This window comes from Taudactylus pleione, unplaced genomic scaffold (assembly GCF_031769625.1).
Source record: "Taudactylus pleione unplaced genomic scaffold, aTauple2 ptg000093l, whole genome shotgun sequence".
Taxonomy (NCBI): domain Eukaryota; kingdom Metazoa; phylum Chordata; class Amphibia; order Anura; family Myobatrachidae; genus Taudactylus; species Taudactylus pleione.
In genome coordinates, this window is record NW_028284495.1 from 12,038,493 (window position 1) to 12,056,452 (window position 17,960).

Here is a 17,960-nt window from a genome sequence, read left to right on the forward strand (position 1 = left end):
TCTGATTGGCGGCTATAGGCAACACCTCAGCTTGTCTCCTTTAGATTGTTTAATAAATCTCCTCCTATAGCACCTAATTATTATTGTTCTCCACTGGAAGGAGGTGTGAGCAGGAAGACCAATCATTGACTGCAGGAACGCACAAGCTGCTTTGGCCCAAGAGTTACAGTACAGAAAATGCAATTACATTTTAGCTGGATTAATTATGTTAATTAGCCTACATAAAATGTATTTAGTAAAAAGGAGGAGCCTCTAAAGTTCTGCCACCTCTTTCAACAATGTCAAAGTCTCAGTGGGAAACAAGTGTCACCACCTCACAGAGGCATTATAATAAAGGGAGCATTGCCACATCACATAGGTGAGGAGCATTGTTAGCACTTCAGTAGCAGAAGTCACACAGGCGATTAAGAGGTGGACGCAGTTGAAGCCGTGGTTGTGATTTTTTTTGGCAAGTCGCGGCAGTGGTAATAAGCAAATGCTAGTTTCAGCCTTCCCCTTGTGCATCAGATAGTGTAAGCCCTGAGACGCCCACTTTCAAAGCCCGTGGAAGGTGCAACTCCGCCGGTGATTCCAAACGCTCCACCATCGCCGTACCATCAACACTTGCACCAGTGTATGACTGACACAGGGTCTCCTTCGGAACTCCAGCTAAACGTGGCAGTGTCTCTGCGTTTGGGAATGCAGCCGCATTCACCGACATGCATGTGACACTTCCATAACACGCCCATGAGTCTGCCTTTTTCTGCGTTCACCTCAGGCGGCCTCCCAAATACCGCCCAGGAACGCCCATGGTTTTGCCTCACTGGTTCTAATGCCAGCGCCTCCATACAACAACAACAACAACAACAGACTCTCAGGGGAATGCATGCGCCGAAGGGGATTTCAGGACTTATCACACATGCGCAGTAGCAAATAATTTCTTAATTGTACAAACATCAGTATGGCCACCACCACTGAAGCAGGCCCACAGTCTCCCAACCTTTCTCCATTATAAATGGCAAAACACAGAGCAAGCTGGATCAAATTATTACTGAAAAACGTTGATAACCTACAGTGCATTGAAAGCAGGAAGAAGTCATTTTAATACATTGAGATTTGTCAGCAAATCAGAAAATTGTAACATTAAAAATGATTTGCAAAGCACTGCCAAATGGGTTGTCCACAATACCTACTACAGATCAGTGTGCATCCTATAAAGAGCTACAATTATGGCCTAAATACTTTCAGCTGCTTGTTGGATAAATGGAAGTCAATTATAAATAAAAGAAAGAGATGGTTACAAAACAGAATAAAAATCTGTACAAATATATCCGACACTGAACATCTTTCATCAATTAATTAGTCATGGCGCTAATGGTAAAAAGCAATTGTAGCCGACATGAAGGGGTACAGTTTTAGCATGTGTATTTATTTAAAGATCACAGCAAAGCTATTCACATTTAATGTAATTTCTTTTTAACCTGCTGGTTCAGGATGTTATTTTATGTCCCCTGTTCCCTGTAAAAGTTAATACCAAACAGTCTCTAGATAGTAAGCTCTTGTGCTTAGGTGGTTCTTATGCACTATTTCTCCATGCTTGTATTTACAATCATGGTAGCGCACAGTGTACGTTTCTTCCATAGAGCACTGTGAGAGATGCCGATAGGACAGAAGGTGTATAATATTACAAAACATTCATTTTTTTATTTTATTACATGGAGCTGTATATTCTATGTCCTTAAGAACATTGTTCAGCTAATTTTTGTAATGAGTCCAAAACAAAAACAAAACAATGGTTTGGCTAGGCATGTATAGTTGGGATCATGCCTAGGACTGTATAAGAAATACAGTATGTTTTTGTTAAAGACTTTTTTGAGAGATCAACATGCAGCAGTACACTTAAGCAATTCACAAACTACAGCACCATAGGTTAATGGAAAGTACACTGTGGAAGCATGTCAAACATAACTAAAAACAATAAATATATAAATGGAGAAAGAACATGGGGAGCAGTGTGGCGACCCACTAGCAGGAGGGGGGCATCATGTAGGGGAGGGATGATAACCCTTATAAGCTGGAAAGCATTTATGTACCAAACATTTCTGTCCATCATAGCTGAACTTTTAGTACTGAAAGGGGATCATGAGAATGGTAGGCCAGCATTGTAACATATTGTTCGAGTCTTTGATGAATTATGCAAAAGATTTGACAAAAAGTCCTGTAAGTGATTCAAATTCTGTTAAGAACCATTTGTACTGAAGGGTCCGAGGATTGTTTCCAGCCTGCCTCAATATGACAAAGGGGCGGCAGATACAATGTATCAAATTAGCTCAATTTGATGCTATGTTGCCACTGGAATACCAATCGGGAGAAGAGAGATCCAGGGAGAGAGAGAACTATAGAAATAGCATGGTTATTGGCAAACTCTCCAGCATCCATCGGATATAATGGTAGTGATTTTACTCAATCCTGTTGGAATCAGATGCAACTAGAACAAGGGTTCAGATTTACTCTCCTACGGATCTGGAGGCTCTATATTCTCTAATGTCCTCCCAGTCTTCATTAATCTTTGTCTCTCAATATCCTGCTCCCATGGGAGTTCCTGGTGATAGGCCCAAACAACTTCAGCTTGGCGACATATAATACACAAATGAGGCACTTTGTTGAGGTGACTGAGAGACTCAACCATGGTAAGGAGTCTACAACTCAAGCATGTATTTTGAAGCCACTGAAGTATCTCAATTGCAAGAGAATTACATTTTATTTCCTAAACTTGTTTTTGTATATAAGTAAATAAAAGGCAAAGAAAGAACTTTGGGAAAGGTCATGCATATATTTAATACCATATATCAATCAAGGTACAAATGAGCAAGGAATACAACCTGAAGGGAAACCAGGGTTTATCAAAAAGCAGTATTAAAAGGTCCAAGAGTCAGAGCAAGCCCATGGCATTTGTTGGCGCTATCCCACAATGTTAAATTATGCAAATACAGTGTGGTGTTGGACTTGACGGAGACACTGGGGCCATTGTAGCAAAAACATTGACTACTAGATTCTGCGAGTATTCAGGATGTAGCGGTACCTCTAGGTCCGGAGCGGGGCAGGGCATCGGACCGCAGAGAGGGCACTTTAGCACGTGCCCGAAGAGGGGGCATGGCCACGAGAAAAAGGGTGCGTCTAAGGCGCGCCCCCTGTTCATCGCTCTTGCGGGCTTGCCAGCACTTACAGACATGCCAGGCTGCCCTCAAGTTCTCCCCTCTAAATAAATGCTGTGTGCATGTGCACGGCCTCCATTCAATGGCGGCGAGTGCTGCACCGCTATTTTTCCCACCCGCAGGACACTCTGGGAATGAGATATAAGCCATGTCTGCATAGACATCTATATTAGCCAGACAAGAGCTAAAGCTGGGAGCTCAGTAAAGAACTAGCCCTGAGGACTGCTAGTCTAGATAGATAGAGTCCAGCATTAACCCAGTGACATCTAGAGTGAAGCAGCAGCAGTGAAGATAGAGGTAATGTAGGCTTTATGCCATACCCCCAACATACTGGATTTTGTTGCACTATAAGATACACCAGAACTTGTACGATGCAAAGACACTAGTGCATACAGCTTCATTACATCCTTCAAAATATCTTTTACATGTATGTAGTGGTATTCAATTTGCATCTTGTGTATATAGATGGAGGTATACAGCAGCAACATTCAGACCATTAAAGGCAGCACACTTGTTTGCTTATTTCTTGGTACAAGTGTTTTGGCCAGAAAATATGGCAATCGAATGTCAATGCATTGCAGCCCAGAACTAGTAGACATACAATACTAGTGTTCATTCTAGCACCCTGCATCTGTCACAACTCGTGCAGTTCCTCTTTCCTGCCTGGGGTGTGTCACTCTGCTCTGGTGCTTCTAGCCATCTTGAGATGGCGTTACCCACAGGGTCCAAGAAAGCTTGGTGCATATGACAAATGCGTTCAAACCCCCAAAAACTGCATTTTCTGGGGTTTGACCACATAATTGATGATCGTTAATTATATTATAATTATTATAATACAGGTTGAGTCTCCCATATCCAAAATGCTTGGTCCCAGGGGTATTTTGGATAACGGAATATTCCGTATTTTGGAATATTTGCATATCATAATGAAATATCTTGGGAATAGGACCCAAATATACACACAGAATGCATTTATGTTTTATATACACTTTATACACACAGCATGCAGGTCATTTTATACAATATTTTCAATAATTTTGTGGCTCAAGCAAAGTTTGTGTACAGAAATTAAATTCATTTATGTTTCATATATACCTTATACACATAGCCTGAAGATTATTTTATACAATATTTTTAATAATTTGTGCCTTAGACAAAGTTTATGTACATTGAACCATCAAAAATCAAAGGTTTCATTATCTCAGCCATGCCAAAATAATTCCGTATTTCGGAATATTCTGTATTTTGGAATATTTGGATATGGGAGACTCAACCTGTATATTTATATTATAAATGACAAGTAAGATAGATAAATAGACGGACAGATAGACAGTACTAAAAGGGAATAGATAGGTAGCATATTTAGTGTTTCCTTTTTTTTTTTTCATAAATGATCTGATCTAACACAGGGAAGAGTCTCCATTTCTTAATAAAAGGGTAGGGAATACAGAGCCAATAATCAGATACAGGCAGGAAGCGGCCAGAGAAACTGCCAAGGTATTTAACGATCATCTGATCAATACTCAACGCACAGGAAAAAAAAATAATATTGACCACTTCATACATTTTTATTTTGTGACTTAAAAGTTAAGGCACACATCCACTAAACGACAGGCAAAAGATTGCACAATTAGTACATTGTAATCGTGCAGTCGTTTGTCTGATGTGCCTTCACTGAACGAGCAGTCGTTCAGTGAAGGCACATCAATCATCTGCAAACATGCTGAACCTGACGATATAGTCAGGTTGTACAGCAAGTTTGCACAATGATAGATGTCTAAATGACCAGCGGGAGTGCATATCGCTGGTCGTTTAAGACGTTTTTGCAAACAATTTGCAAGCGATTTATGAACAATTGAACGATAACATTAAATCGCTCAAATAAATCGTCTAGTGGATGTGTGCCTTTAAACTGCCTAAAATAAAGAAAGATTTTGGCCCTCATTCAGAGCCACTCGCTAGCGGCAGTACGCTCGTTCCGAGCGATGTTCGCACATCTGCGCATGCGTACGGATCGTTATACGCATGCGCGAACCAGTCAGTGCGGCCGAAATTCATGTGCTCGCAAAATAGCGAATGCCTGATAATTTGAGTGACAGAATGAGGCGTATGTGGGTGGTAACAGGGGAAGGTGCTTGAAAACGGGGAGTGGATATCAGAACGCAGGCGTGCTTAAAGGTCAAAACGGGCGTTTTATGGGTGTGCATATTTAAAACAGCAGCGTCATTGACCATGTCACTGGGTTTTTTTTAAGCCAGAACTGTTCGCAAAATTGTGGTAGCAAAAACCAACCACAAGAATAGCGAGCAGTTCATACGCTGGTCGATGTACTCGATTAATCTAATAAATAGCGGACATGACGTATGGAGTGAGCGGCCAGGGGGCGTTTTTATCAAATAAACGAGCGTATGTTTTGCTCGCTCGTTCAGACTTAGAGGTGGGAACAGACTGCAATTTGCGAACGGATCATTTGAATAGCCACCCCTTGTTTTTGAACGAACGTCCGCAAATAGCGAACGGCTCTGAATCAGGCCCTTTGTCAGTACTGTACAAAAAATCATGTCTATTTTCTGGAATTTAATCTCTGAAAACCTAGCGATCCTTAGGGATTTTTTTTATCAATTTTGCAGATTTTTATACCTAGCAATATCAAAGACATGACATCGGCGACAGCCATTTCTCTTTTCAGACAATCCATATGACTCATACGATGCAATAGCAGAAGACAGACTGTTGTAAAATGTGCTGTACATGGGCCTTTTTAATCTGTTTTTGTAAAGTGTCATGACACTACATTGTAATAACTCTAGGTTTTACAGGCCGGGAAAGGAACAGCTCTGACAAGCAGGGTACGGAACAGTTGAAATTTTAATTTTCTAAGGATGAAATAATTGGTGGACTATTTTTACAGCTTCGCTGATGGAAGTAGAACATGATCTATAATTACTGGAGTTAGACTACTGTAACATTAGGTTCATCAAAATAGCTTCACAATTTAAAGAAATAATTTCAAGAAACTTGTAACAAATCTTAGAGAAATCTCTGGAATTCCACAGGCATCTCCAGTACAGTGGATTAAGGTTTAAGTTGCACATGTAATATGAGTACAAAGCAACTAACAGACTGATGAAAATAATTTTTATGGTAAGGCTTAAAGATAATGCTTAAGTAAAGCAACTCGGTACTCTCTAATTGCTGCATCTCTCATACGTGTAGTTGTAAGCCCAATAAACAATACACTTATGACCTATTTCGATAGGGAAAAAGGCACAAACGTTAAGAAATAACTCTCCACGCAAATGGACTGTGGGGCATATGCATCAAAGCTGATGTGAGATAAAATTATGAAATATATATCACCAATCAGCTCCAAACTATCATTTCTTAAACACAGCCTGAAAAATGTAAGTTAGAAGCTGATTGGTTGGTGATATATATCTCACATCAAGCTTTGATACATATGCCCCTGTATGTCTGTCACAGACGAGAGTCAAGTGAGAAAGTAAATTAATATAATTGATTTTTTATTGCAGACAAGTTTACAGAATAAACTACTGGAATCAAGGTTACAATGAGAATAGTGTTAGATCATCAGCCATTGAAAACAATTCTTACAGGCAATTTAAAAAATATTTACTGACCACCACCAATTTTTCTTGGTATTTATGTAACATCATAGATGTGAGTACGGGTTGTGCACCCACACACTACCTACCTAAAGCATCTCCTCCCCCCACCCAAGGAAGAGGCAGACTCTTTTTTAACTCAAGATGGCCCGGTGTGAAACTGCTGTATCAGAATGCAGAATTTTTACATCGGCCATCTTAGATTCATAACAAGGCTGCCTCTATCCCTGGGAGCTGTCTGAGATGGTGGAAGGTAACAACAGCAATGACTGCTGTCAAGGTGAGTAGTCTACACTATGTCCTACCTTGACACTCTTTGTCCTTAGCCTGCGCACACCTATGTGTAACACGATTATGTAGCATAAATATCTCCAATTTATTATCATCAACAATTATTTATATAGCGCCAAAATGTTGGGTGAAACAGGAACATCAAGAAGAAACCTATACTAACATGGGGAAGACATTCAAAAGCTACACAGACAGAGGTCTGGTCGGGAATTGAACTCACAACCCCAGCACTATGAGGAAGGAACCCAAATCAGAGCTATAATGCATTTTATATGTAAGTTACCAGTGACTGTAAATTGTAATGTGTTTTTTATTCTATTTTATTTTATTTTGGTGGTTGTAAAACAGGAGATCAAAACTACAGAACTAATTCACTTCCTCCAAAAACAAAACTATTTGAAATGTAGCAAATCATATGTAAAGAATGGTGTAAAACAAATTGTGAAAATTAATTTCATTTTTGTTAATCTTTAGCTGAAAAAAAGAAAACAATAAAATCCAAAAACAAATAAGACCGGAGTATTTTTGCGTTAGAATATTTCCATGATGATTTGTCCTTTGAGGCATCACAAGACTAGACACATCGGTGAAAATATGCTAATGCTCACCAAAGCTCAGCCGGCATAAAGACAACCACCACTGCTTTCTCACATCTGTCCAATGTCGCTTTTCTGCATAAACATCTGTACCATAGAAACACAGCGCACAGGTACGCAGCATTTACACCAAGTCTCACCAGCCGCAGAAACGGCAAGTCTCTTAGCACGCATTGAGCTCTCAAGCTGCGTATGCAATCTCAGTGGCTAAATGATGCACGACCAAGCAACGGCATTCAAACGGACAGACACGCCTGCGTTTCTCCGAACACTCCCCCTTTACCACCCCCAAGCGCTGACAGCCTGTCACTCACTCTGAATTACGGTCGCACAGAAGAACCCATCGCACAGTGCAATCGCAGCGCGGCTTATAGGCATGCGCAATGGCTAACAATCACTCGATCTGCGTATGTAGTTGCATTTGTGATCCTTACTGAATCATGCCCTTTATCTGTAAGTGATCTTTTAGGTTCAGCCGAGCTAACCGTACAGTATCTAAGATCTACAGAAACAACCTGACTGTATCCTGGGTACAAAATTTTGCTCATGATTTACAGAAGATTCCCAAAGTAGGGAGAAGCTCTGTGGTGCCTGATGCAGCGCCCCTACCACACCACAGTTGCTTGCCTGCTTTAGCAGGCAGGCGTCGGGATCAGACATCTCCTGTTCCTTAAACTGGAAGTATGGCGCTGGGGTGTGACATTATTATGTCAGTTTCCAGTGCATGGACATTGGTAACACTGAATGAGTGACATACCAGCGTTAATAAACTGGATGTATTTGAGATAAAATGTAAGAAAGATTTATTCTATACTCAAACTATAATTATTTTCCTCTGGATAAAATGGCAGATTGTTGGTCTATTGATTCCTACTGTGCAATTCACATAACTAATGTATCAAAGAGCATTTTTACTTCACAATTTTACTCAGTTAATTGGAATCCTGTCATCGTACAGAAGCTAACCTGAAAAAACAACTTGAATTATTTATCCTTTTTCAGTCCAGGTCATTTGCATACCTTTATAGGGAGCTTCAATAAACAAAACTATAACTGTTATGTAGTATTGGAAAATCTAACATTAACAGTAAAGTAAATTACTACTTTAAATGCCCAGTTGATTAAAATCATATACCAAACTGCCAGCTTCTCTTTCTCTTGTACTACCTGCTATAATGCCAGTAACAGTGTACACAGACTCCTTTTCAGTAGCACATACTGGCGTTTACCTGCAGTCACACCAGTTCACTCATATCCAATTGAATTTGACGTCTGTACACAATAACAGGTCTCAAACACTGGAGGACATGAGCACTGCTGTCAGTACTCCCAGTTCAGCCAGTACTTGAAATATAGGTCTCTTTTACAGACCATGGGTTTCCCAGAGAGATCAATGTTCTCTATGATTAAGGGCTCCATTTACTAACGAGTTTCATGGCTAGTGATCATTTTGCTTTGTGCTTGCCACGGTTTTTTGTTTTTTTTTAAATCATTTTCAGCTAGTATTTATTAATTATAATGTTGTCTGTGAGTGCTAATATTATTCTGCCTGTCAGAGCTGTTTTTCTTATGTTAGCAGCGCTGACAAGCGCTGTTTTTCTTTTTTCTTGAATATGGTGAATGCGCAGCGTGTTTTTCTGGCTGGCTCCACTGGATCCCATTCTCTGCCCAGCAGCAACCTCACGATGTTGTGTGATGGGCTGGGGAAGGAGGCTGCTGCCTCACATGGAAGTAGTGATGGGGGGGGGGGGCGCACCGGCTGCTGTTGTGAAAGGGAAGAAGGGGGAGGTCTGCAGCTGATGTGGAATGGTGGAGGGGGGCTGCCGGCTGCTGCAGGAGGGGAGAACGGGGGGAGGGGTCTGCAGCTGATGCAGGAGGTCGGAAGGTAGGGGCCGCCGTCTGCTTCGGGAGGGTTTGCAGTTGATGCGGGAGGGTGGAAGTTGGGGGCCACCGTATGCTGTGCACTGGGTGGGGGTGGGGGGGGAGGAAGAGGGACCCATAAAATACACCAGTACAAATGTATTTAAATAAAAAAAATCGCAATTAGGGTGGGGGCTAGGGGACTAGGATGTGGAGAGTTGGATGAAAAGGGCGTAGAGTGTGAGGGAAGGGGCGGAAATGGAGCTGCAGCAGTGAATTGTTGGCAAGGACCCGGATGCTGCAGTCTCCAGCCAGGACCATAGTGCTTGTCAGCACTAGATAACAGCACCTGCAGGAAGGAGAAATGAAACTTGGCCGACAAGTGCATAAGTTCAAAATACCGCCCGTTGTTAAATACAGGTATGCATACATTTTTAATGGAGGTATGAATAAAAAAACAACGCTGGGGGAAAGCTGAAAACCAGCGCTGCTTACATTCATAAATACAAGATTCCTCTGTAACAAATGTAAACAGTTTGAAAAGTGCTCAAACTCGTTAGTAAATGGAGCCCATAATCTTTTCAAATGTAGTTTCACAGCAGAAGCTGACACAGGGCTCAGCTACTGTATTGGCCTATTTACGTATCCAATCCTTCCACCTGGAGATCCAAAAGAGAAAGAGATCCAAACATAGAGGATGTTCCATGTGAAGGAACTACCAACATTCAGATAAAAGGGAAGAGGGGGGAGCAAATTACAGGTAGACATTTGTGAACCAATAATATAATATTAGGAAATGCCAGCGGTAACTGCCTTAGTTATGGAGGACATTACGATAATGAGTCCGGAATTTGATGATATTTGTCATAAAGAATTCTGCTAAATAACCACATTGTAAAAGCAGTATGAAAAGGGCCATTAATCTCCTCCACCAAGAAGTGTAGGGCATCACAGTTCACACATTGCTCGTCCATAGGACCCAGAGTAAGTATTGTGCAGTGTATGTCATGACCAATGCAAGCGGCGTATCAGCTGATTTGATTATACGTTGATTGTGATGATAATATTCTTGACTATAACATTTTTGAACTGTGCACTCTGGGCGACCTGTAAGGGTTCCACCACGCCGACTTCTTCGAGGCCGGCATCTAGGTTTGTTTGATGTAAACAAATCGTGGAGAAGTGAATAATGAAATAACACAGCAGTGACTGAGGTCCCCACAAGACACGCTGATATATGCGGCTGCAAACAACTGTCACAGTTTCCAGATCACCCAGCAGGTCACATGTTCCAGATCACCCAATAGGTACACAGGGAGAGTTCACCAACTGTCACATTTTCCAGAGCACAATGGTGATGCATTTTAAATGGCATAACTCCGAAACAAAGCAACCAATTCTATGGATCATGGGCCTGATTCAGCAGTGCACGTAAGTTTATCAGGAATCTGCATGTGCGCAGAACCCATTCTGCGAGTGTGCAGAATGGGTCCTGCTAAGATGCATGCAAGCCCTTGAATGCCGGCGTTCCCAGAAATCGTGTGTGTCCGCCCCATTTTCCGGCAGTGGCCAGCCCAGGGACTGTGTGGACGTACGCAATCTGCTGGGCTCGCAAGCCAGCCAACCTTAGTAAGCTGAGGCTTACTCAGCTGGCCTACCGCCCAGGGCCGTCCACCATCGCGACCATTAGCTCAACTAGGGCCATATTTGTTAATTATACCCCTTTCAGACATCTCGAGATTCCCGGGAATTTGGCCTGCCTCAGCCAAATTCCCGGGAAGCCAAGTCTGTCTGAAAGGTACCTACCCGGGAACAAGTTCCCGGGTAGCCGCCCCTGCAATCGACCAGGGTTTTTCCCGGGACTTAAGTCCCGGGAAATTACCCTGCCTCTGTCTGAATGGTGCTACACAGGAATTTAGTACTCCCGGGCAGCACCAAGCAGCTTTGACATGTAGCTGACAGCGCAGAGCATCCTATAGGACGCTCAACGCTGCTTTGAGCTGACAGCGCAGAGCGTCCTATAGGACGCTCAGCGCTGCTGCTCTGAGTTGGCAGCGCAGTGCGTCCTATAGGACGCTCAGCGCTGCTGTTTTGAGCCGACAGCGCAGAGCATCCTATAGGACCACCACTACTGCCCCTGTTGCGAGGGGCAATGTGAGGGGCAGGATGCTAGAAGAGGCGGCTCCGGGTCACTGGGGCGGGGGTTTCACGGGGTCACCAAGCTCGGCTCTAGCGCAGCGCCATCAACCTGGCTCCAAGAGTGGGCCTCCCCTGTCACTGCAGCCCGGGGACCCATTACAGAATGGCAGTACTGGCTCCAGCCTGGCTAGTCCCCCGCTCTCCCCTAGCACATCTCGGGGGACATGTCCGGATTAGGCTGTGGCGCTGACATGTCAGAGAAGGAAGTGAGAGGTGGGGAATGCATCCAGTGTGTATAAAACAGAAATACCCGGCTTGTGTCTGAAAGGGGTCTACCCGGGAATTTCCCGGGTAGACTATGTAGTGTGAAAGGGGGGTCTCCACCAAATACCCGGGATTTTACACAGGGGAAATTCCTGGGTCTGAGCAGGAAATTTCCCGGGTCGTATGTCTGAAAGGGGTACTATTGGGTTCTACATCAGAAAATGTCATATTGCTGCTTATTGTGGCAGTGAGTTTGCTCATTGCTTGATTGCGTCTGCTCTCTGCTTTTCCGGTGCCTGCGCACTATAAGAAATTACAGTGTAAAGCTTAAATATTAAGAGGAAATAGAGATTGCATCTTGAAAATGATTACACATGATATAGCAGTTTCATAAAGCTTGTTTCGCATCTTTACATTTGATACATTCCCACAAATGCGAAATTAGGCAATATGGTGCGGGTATCACAGCATTCTTTATGCAAAAATATCAAACAGTAAATGGTAAACTTCTGACATTCCCATTGAAGTGATGCCCACATAATGCAGCAATAGGCTGGGGGATGAGGATGGGGGTAGTAGTCAGTGCATCAGAGGTGTCCCTGGTTCTTAGCACATTGATAAACTGAATAGGAGTCCAGCCTTCAAAATGTGTGTCTTTACTATAGAGAACAGGTCCATGTTACAGGGCAAATGTAGGTGATATTTGACTTTTAAATCTAGCCATCCCCCCATTTGAATAGTTTAAAATGTCATAGATGTGGTTTGGGAAAAAGAACATTCTTGCCATGTTCCCCTTTAAGTGTAATCACCAGTTTTTAGATATAGATAGGGGTCAATCCAATTATACGCAATGTACTCGCGGATGGGAGTCATCGCGACAACGGCCGTACTTGACTGCAGCCCGGATTCGCATAAAAGAGCTTGTAGCCCCATAGGGCTTCCAGCAAAATTAAGCGAATTCAGGCTCAGAGCGGGCCGCAAGAGGCGGTGCCGTTGCTTTAACCATTTGCAAGTAATTGGATTGAGCCCAAAGATAAATATAAAACATACAACAATTAAATCAAATGTAAACATTATTAATAATTGTGTAAAACAACTTCAAGATAATTATCGTCCAATAATTAAGAATTTTGTAAATGTATAACATATGTAAAACATTGGGGCAAAGTACCCCCCCACACACACACACACACACACACACACACACACACACATTTCACAGCTAATAATCACAAATGCAGCATAATGATACCCTATTTCTGAAGAAACAAAAAAAAAAAAAACAGGAATAAAACAAATGTATTTTAAAAGAAAACTGTCCAAATGTTATTAATAGGTTTACCAGGTATTTTATTTTCCATAGGCAAAGCTAAATGAGAGAGGGAGGTAGGCATTTCATATACCAATGACATCATACTATGGCAGAACAAATACAACTCCTACTAGAACGTTTGTAGAAGACATGACTATCAGGACAGATGTGGATACACCAACCAGCCATTACCATGATGTCACCTGCATAGCCCACTGTGCAGCTAGAAGTATGCCATGCATTGTAATAACTATACTACAGCTTCAAGAACTTAATACAATCATCACACTCAAAATACAAACAAAACTTAACCTGAGAATATACAGCACAGTACAGTGTTATAATAAACATGAGACCCCCATACACATGATATAGAGCATAAGTGAGCAGCTCCATAGTAAGTGCAGATACTTGGGCAATGATGGGCTGTATTAAACAATGTCTATATACGGTCTTGATAATAAAGGATGTCATGCATGAGTTTAACACTAGGTTTCCAATCCACACAGGCAGTGTCTGACAGCAGGAGTGCCAGGAGCAGGGACAGACCTCCAGATCCCTTTATCCCTGTCCTCACATACTCCCCTCTGTAACACTGACCTCTCCTTATGGCTTTCTACACAGATCCAACATACAGCATGATTTATATAGTCTGCTTAGGACTAGCTGATGGAGGTGCACACAGAGTGACCCTAAGCAGCACTGCAGTTTATGCAATGATAAAGGAACTTGTACAGGGACCTGCAATGGGGATGCAGTCCTGCAATGTATCAACTGTCATTCCCATAGGTAGTCCCCCCCCATTCTGCAGATGCCCCATCATGCAGGAGCGTGCACTGGGAGGTGGTGGGGGAAGCATGCGAGTGGAAGAATGGCTACCACCAGCTCCAAGCTTGCTGAATGGATGATCAGCTTGTGTGCACCTGTGAGCTAATGTGCAGATCCAGCTGTAAGGTCACCACCGTCTATGTAATACAGTCTTACCGCTCAGGGGGTGCCTCGGAAATCGGTCCCGGCACATGCTTTGCAGGTCTGGCCCGGGATGTGAGGAGAGTCAGCCTTCAGTGCTCCTAATCCAATTGCAAGGGCTCGGAAGAACTAGGCAGCGCCGCCACTGCCGCTCTATGTTTACTTTGCCTATTGCATCGCCCTCCCCGCTGCGGTCTCTGCGTCTCCCAGCCTGGCTGCGAGAGTACGTCATGCTATGTGTGTAGCCTCACCTTGCTATTCTCGAACGCGCCTTACGCACAGTCCGCTGCCGTCTGCAGGCTGGAGGCAGCAGTAGCAGCAGCAACGCTCATTTGCCTTCTAATGCTGGAAAGCGCTGTATCAATGGATGAGCCTATAACATTCTAGATACTCGACCATGAAAAGCATCTTTCTGACGTCTTGCCATATGAGAAATCCTCAGTCCTACTGGGCAGAATGCATTCTACACACTGTTCCCACATGGCTGCATGGGAATCTCTAGCACCACACGTCACACTGATCACGACATGTGTAGTTCACTCTATCATGCTGTAATCTAAACATTGTTACACAAACCTCGACACAATATTTAACTGATGCTGTTACAAAGTGGCAAAATAAAACAGCAACACAAAAAAGGTGGTGCATAGGATTGTATTGTGATATATTGCAGAACTGCGATTATACATGGATATCTAGAAAACATGGCACTGAAACTGTGTTTGGTTATGTGGATAGAGACTGTAGGGCTGAATTCAATTAGCTGCGAAAAGTGCCGTCTGGCGAAAAGCGGATTGAATTCGCCTGTTTTGCCGCAATGTGTTCTCTCCATGCACGTTCCCGCTTTTCGCCTTATTCAATTGTAAAACACGCGAAAACGTGGATAGGCGAATGTTCTCCAAAGTAAAACTAGCAAAAAGGACATTTTGGGGGGGAAATCAATCTGTACCCTATAAAAAGCTTCAGTGACCCTGGGAATCAATATAGAATAGTAGTAGTAGTAGTAGTAGTAGTAGTAGTAGCCCTAATAAAAGTATTTAGTGAACTTATTTTGTTGCAAAGGGCTGTTATATGCATATTTGCATATGTGTGGAAAAATGATAGAGAGCAATGTTATTTCAGAAAAATAAGTACTGAGGTTAAATTTGGGGTACCTGAAAATGGGTACTAGTATATCTTCATGGCTCTAAAATGAAGATTTAAAACATCTCAAAAATACACCTGTTGCAGCCTCTTGCAATCCCAAAGACACCTGTTCCACCATATAGCCCCCCAAAGTACCAGGCCCCCCACTTTTTTTCTATTTTCCAATACTTTTTTCATTTTCGCCCCAAAAATGATGTCTTTTTTTTTTTTTGGTGCATTAAGTAAAAAAATATATTAAAAAATTAACTTATTAGTCATTAGGTGGGGTGTCCAAAGGGTACTGAACCAAGTCCCCACATTTGTACCCCCACATATGGATTTTGCACTTTGTTTCCCCTGCCTTTTGCGGGAGAAACTTTCTTGTTTGTTCTTGCCTATGGAGTTTTTGCGTAGGCGAAAATTCCGGGGAATTGAATATGGAAATACTTTGAAAACAGGCGAAAAGTGCAAATTGGAGAAAACGTTTCGTGGCTAATTGAATACAGCCCTATACGGGTGGACAGTTTATTTGTGTGTAATTTTAAAGGTATTTGCCAAAAGGATGACCGTACAATGATGCTGGTTCTTTCTAGTTCTTTGCCATTACTTGTATTTGCCTTTTTTCCCTCTAACACTTCTGCAGAACTCTGGGCCTGATTCAGCTTTGGAAATAGAGTGAGATTTAGCACTTAACTGATCATCTTGGTGAAACCAGGCTGCACTACAGGTGGGGCAGATTTAAAATGTGCAGAGAGATTTAGATTTGGGAGGGGGGTGTCCAAACTGACATCTAAAGTGCAGTGTAATAATAAAGCTGTGCAGTATTTGTGGGCTACATACAAAAGCAGCCAGTATTTACACTACATGCAAAAAAAAGTATGTATTTACATCCCTTGCATTGCAACATGGTTTGTCCAGGTACACAGTTACGTGCTAATTCTCACTCTATTCCCAAAGCTGAATCAGGCCCTCTGTCCCTTACAGTTTGCATATTTGGGCAAATGCATTATTTTATATGGGAAGTACTTAATGGAAGAACTGGGTAATTGTGCTCCACATATTGCACTTGCATACAAAAGGTGATCTTTGCATGAAAGATGATGATACTTTTTGCTGGAAGCCCCCAAAAAAGACAGTCCTACTGAAGTGATCAATGATTTTAAGCAGTCTGAGCAGAAGGGGTGAGTTGGGTATGTGTATGGCTGGAATCGGTATGATTTACTGCCGGACGCATGTCCGGCTGTTGGAATCCCGATACCAGCATCCCGGCAGCATGTCGGGCGATTGGAAACCTGACACCAGCATCCCAGCAGCATGTCCGGCGATTGGAAACCCGACACCAGCATCCCAGCAGCATGTCCGGCGATTGGAAACCCGACACCAACAGCATGTCCGGCGGTTGGAATCCCGACACCAGCATCCCAGCAGCATGTCCGGCGATTGGAAACCTGACACCAGCATCCCGGCAGCAGTGGAAATCCTGATCGTCCTCAGATAAGTATTAGCTAACCTAGTTCTACCCCCTAACCCTCCCTTAGGGGTGCCTAACCCTAACCTCCCCCACCCAGTACCTAACCCTAATCCCCCCTCTAAGTGCCTAAACCTAACCCCACTTCCCTGCTGCCTAAACCTAAGTCCCCCAGGGGGTGCTTGTCCCTAACCTCCCCCCGGGGGTGCCTAACCATAACCCCCCTTCTCCTAGCCTAAACCTAACCTCCCGGGGGGTGCCTAACCCTAAGTCCCCCCCGGGAACCCTAAACCTAACCCTCCCCCTCCCGTGGTGGCTATCCGCGCTCGGCGTCCCTTCGATCGGGATGCCGGGCGTCAGTCTCCCGGCGTATGTCTAATGACAGGCGTCGGCATATCAACGCCTGTCTTTAGACCCTTGCCGGGATATGACAGTCGGGAAGCCGGCTGTCGGGATTAGGTCCGCCGGCTTCCCGACTGCATACCGTATGGCTACATGGGAACGTGCAATGACTATGGAGAATAATTCCCCTTACTTTATTTGTACATGCTTCCAACAATTCAACAATAAATCAAGTCTACTCCTTGGACTTCAGGGTAATGTAGATGATACATCCAATATCACTCTGAGTGTAAAGCAAATAGAGACAAGAAGAAGCTGATGCATTCCTACCTGTATCGTCATTTCGTCCCTGTTCAGATCCGAGTTATACCTCGATTGTCGTAGCTTATAAATTCTGACAGGCAGGGCCCTCAACCCTCTTGTTCATTCCCTGCACAATCCCTGGGCCACACATTACTGAAGTGTACATCAGATCCACAAAGGTACCGCAGTGAGGCCAGACCAGACCTGAGGCATACATTAAACAAGTAGCCTAGGTTTATATTTCAGAAAACTAGAGAAATAGGGGTGTTGTTAAGTCCTGGCACTAGAAAATCAGACCCTGAATCTCAAGTTCAATGAACCAGGTCATTAAAAAATGTGAATTTATTTAGTACTGCCAGTTTACACTGCCCACTGGAGTGTGGTGCCGTATAAGAAATGAAGAGAATTAAACTAATTTAGAACCTTGGTATTTTAAGCAATTGTTGGTCTTTACAGCTCAGTGCTACACAG

At 43.1% G+C, this 17,960-nt stretch overlaps 1 protein-coding gene across 2 annotated transcripts in view; it reads right to left on the reverse strand.

The window, feature by feature from the left end:
- DTNA (dystrobrevin alpha) overlaps positions 1-14,586 on the reverse strand; it is a 294,993-nt gene extending 280,407 nt beyond the window's left edge. Inside the window, exon 1 of one of the 2 annotated variants that reach the window (XM_088469565.1) lies at positions 14,503-14,586. The gene's annotated coding sequence lies outside the window, so the exon portion shown is untranslated. Of the gene's footprint in view, positions 1-14,266; positions 14,479-14,502 lie in introns of those variants that run through there. The other variant, XM_088469560.1, reaches the window with a different exon arrangement.
- Between the last annotated feature and the right edge of the window lie 3,374 nt (positions 14,587-17,960).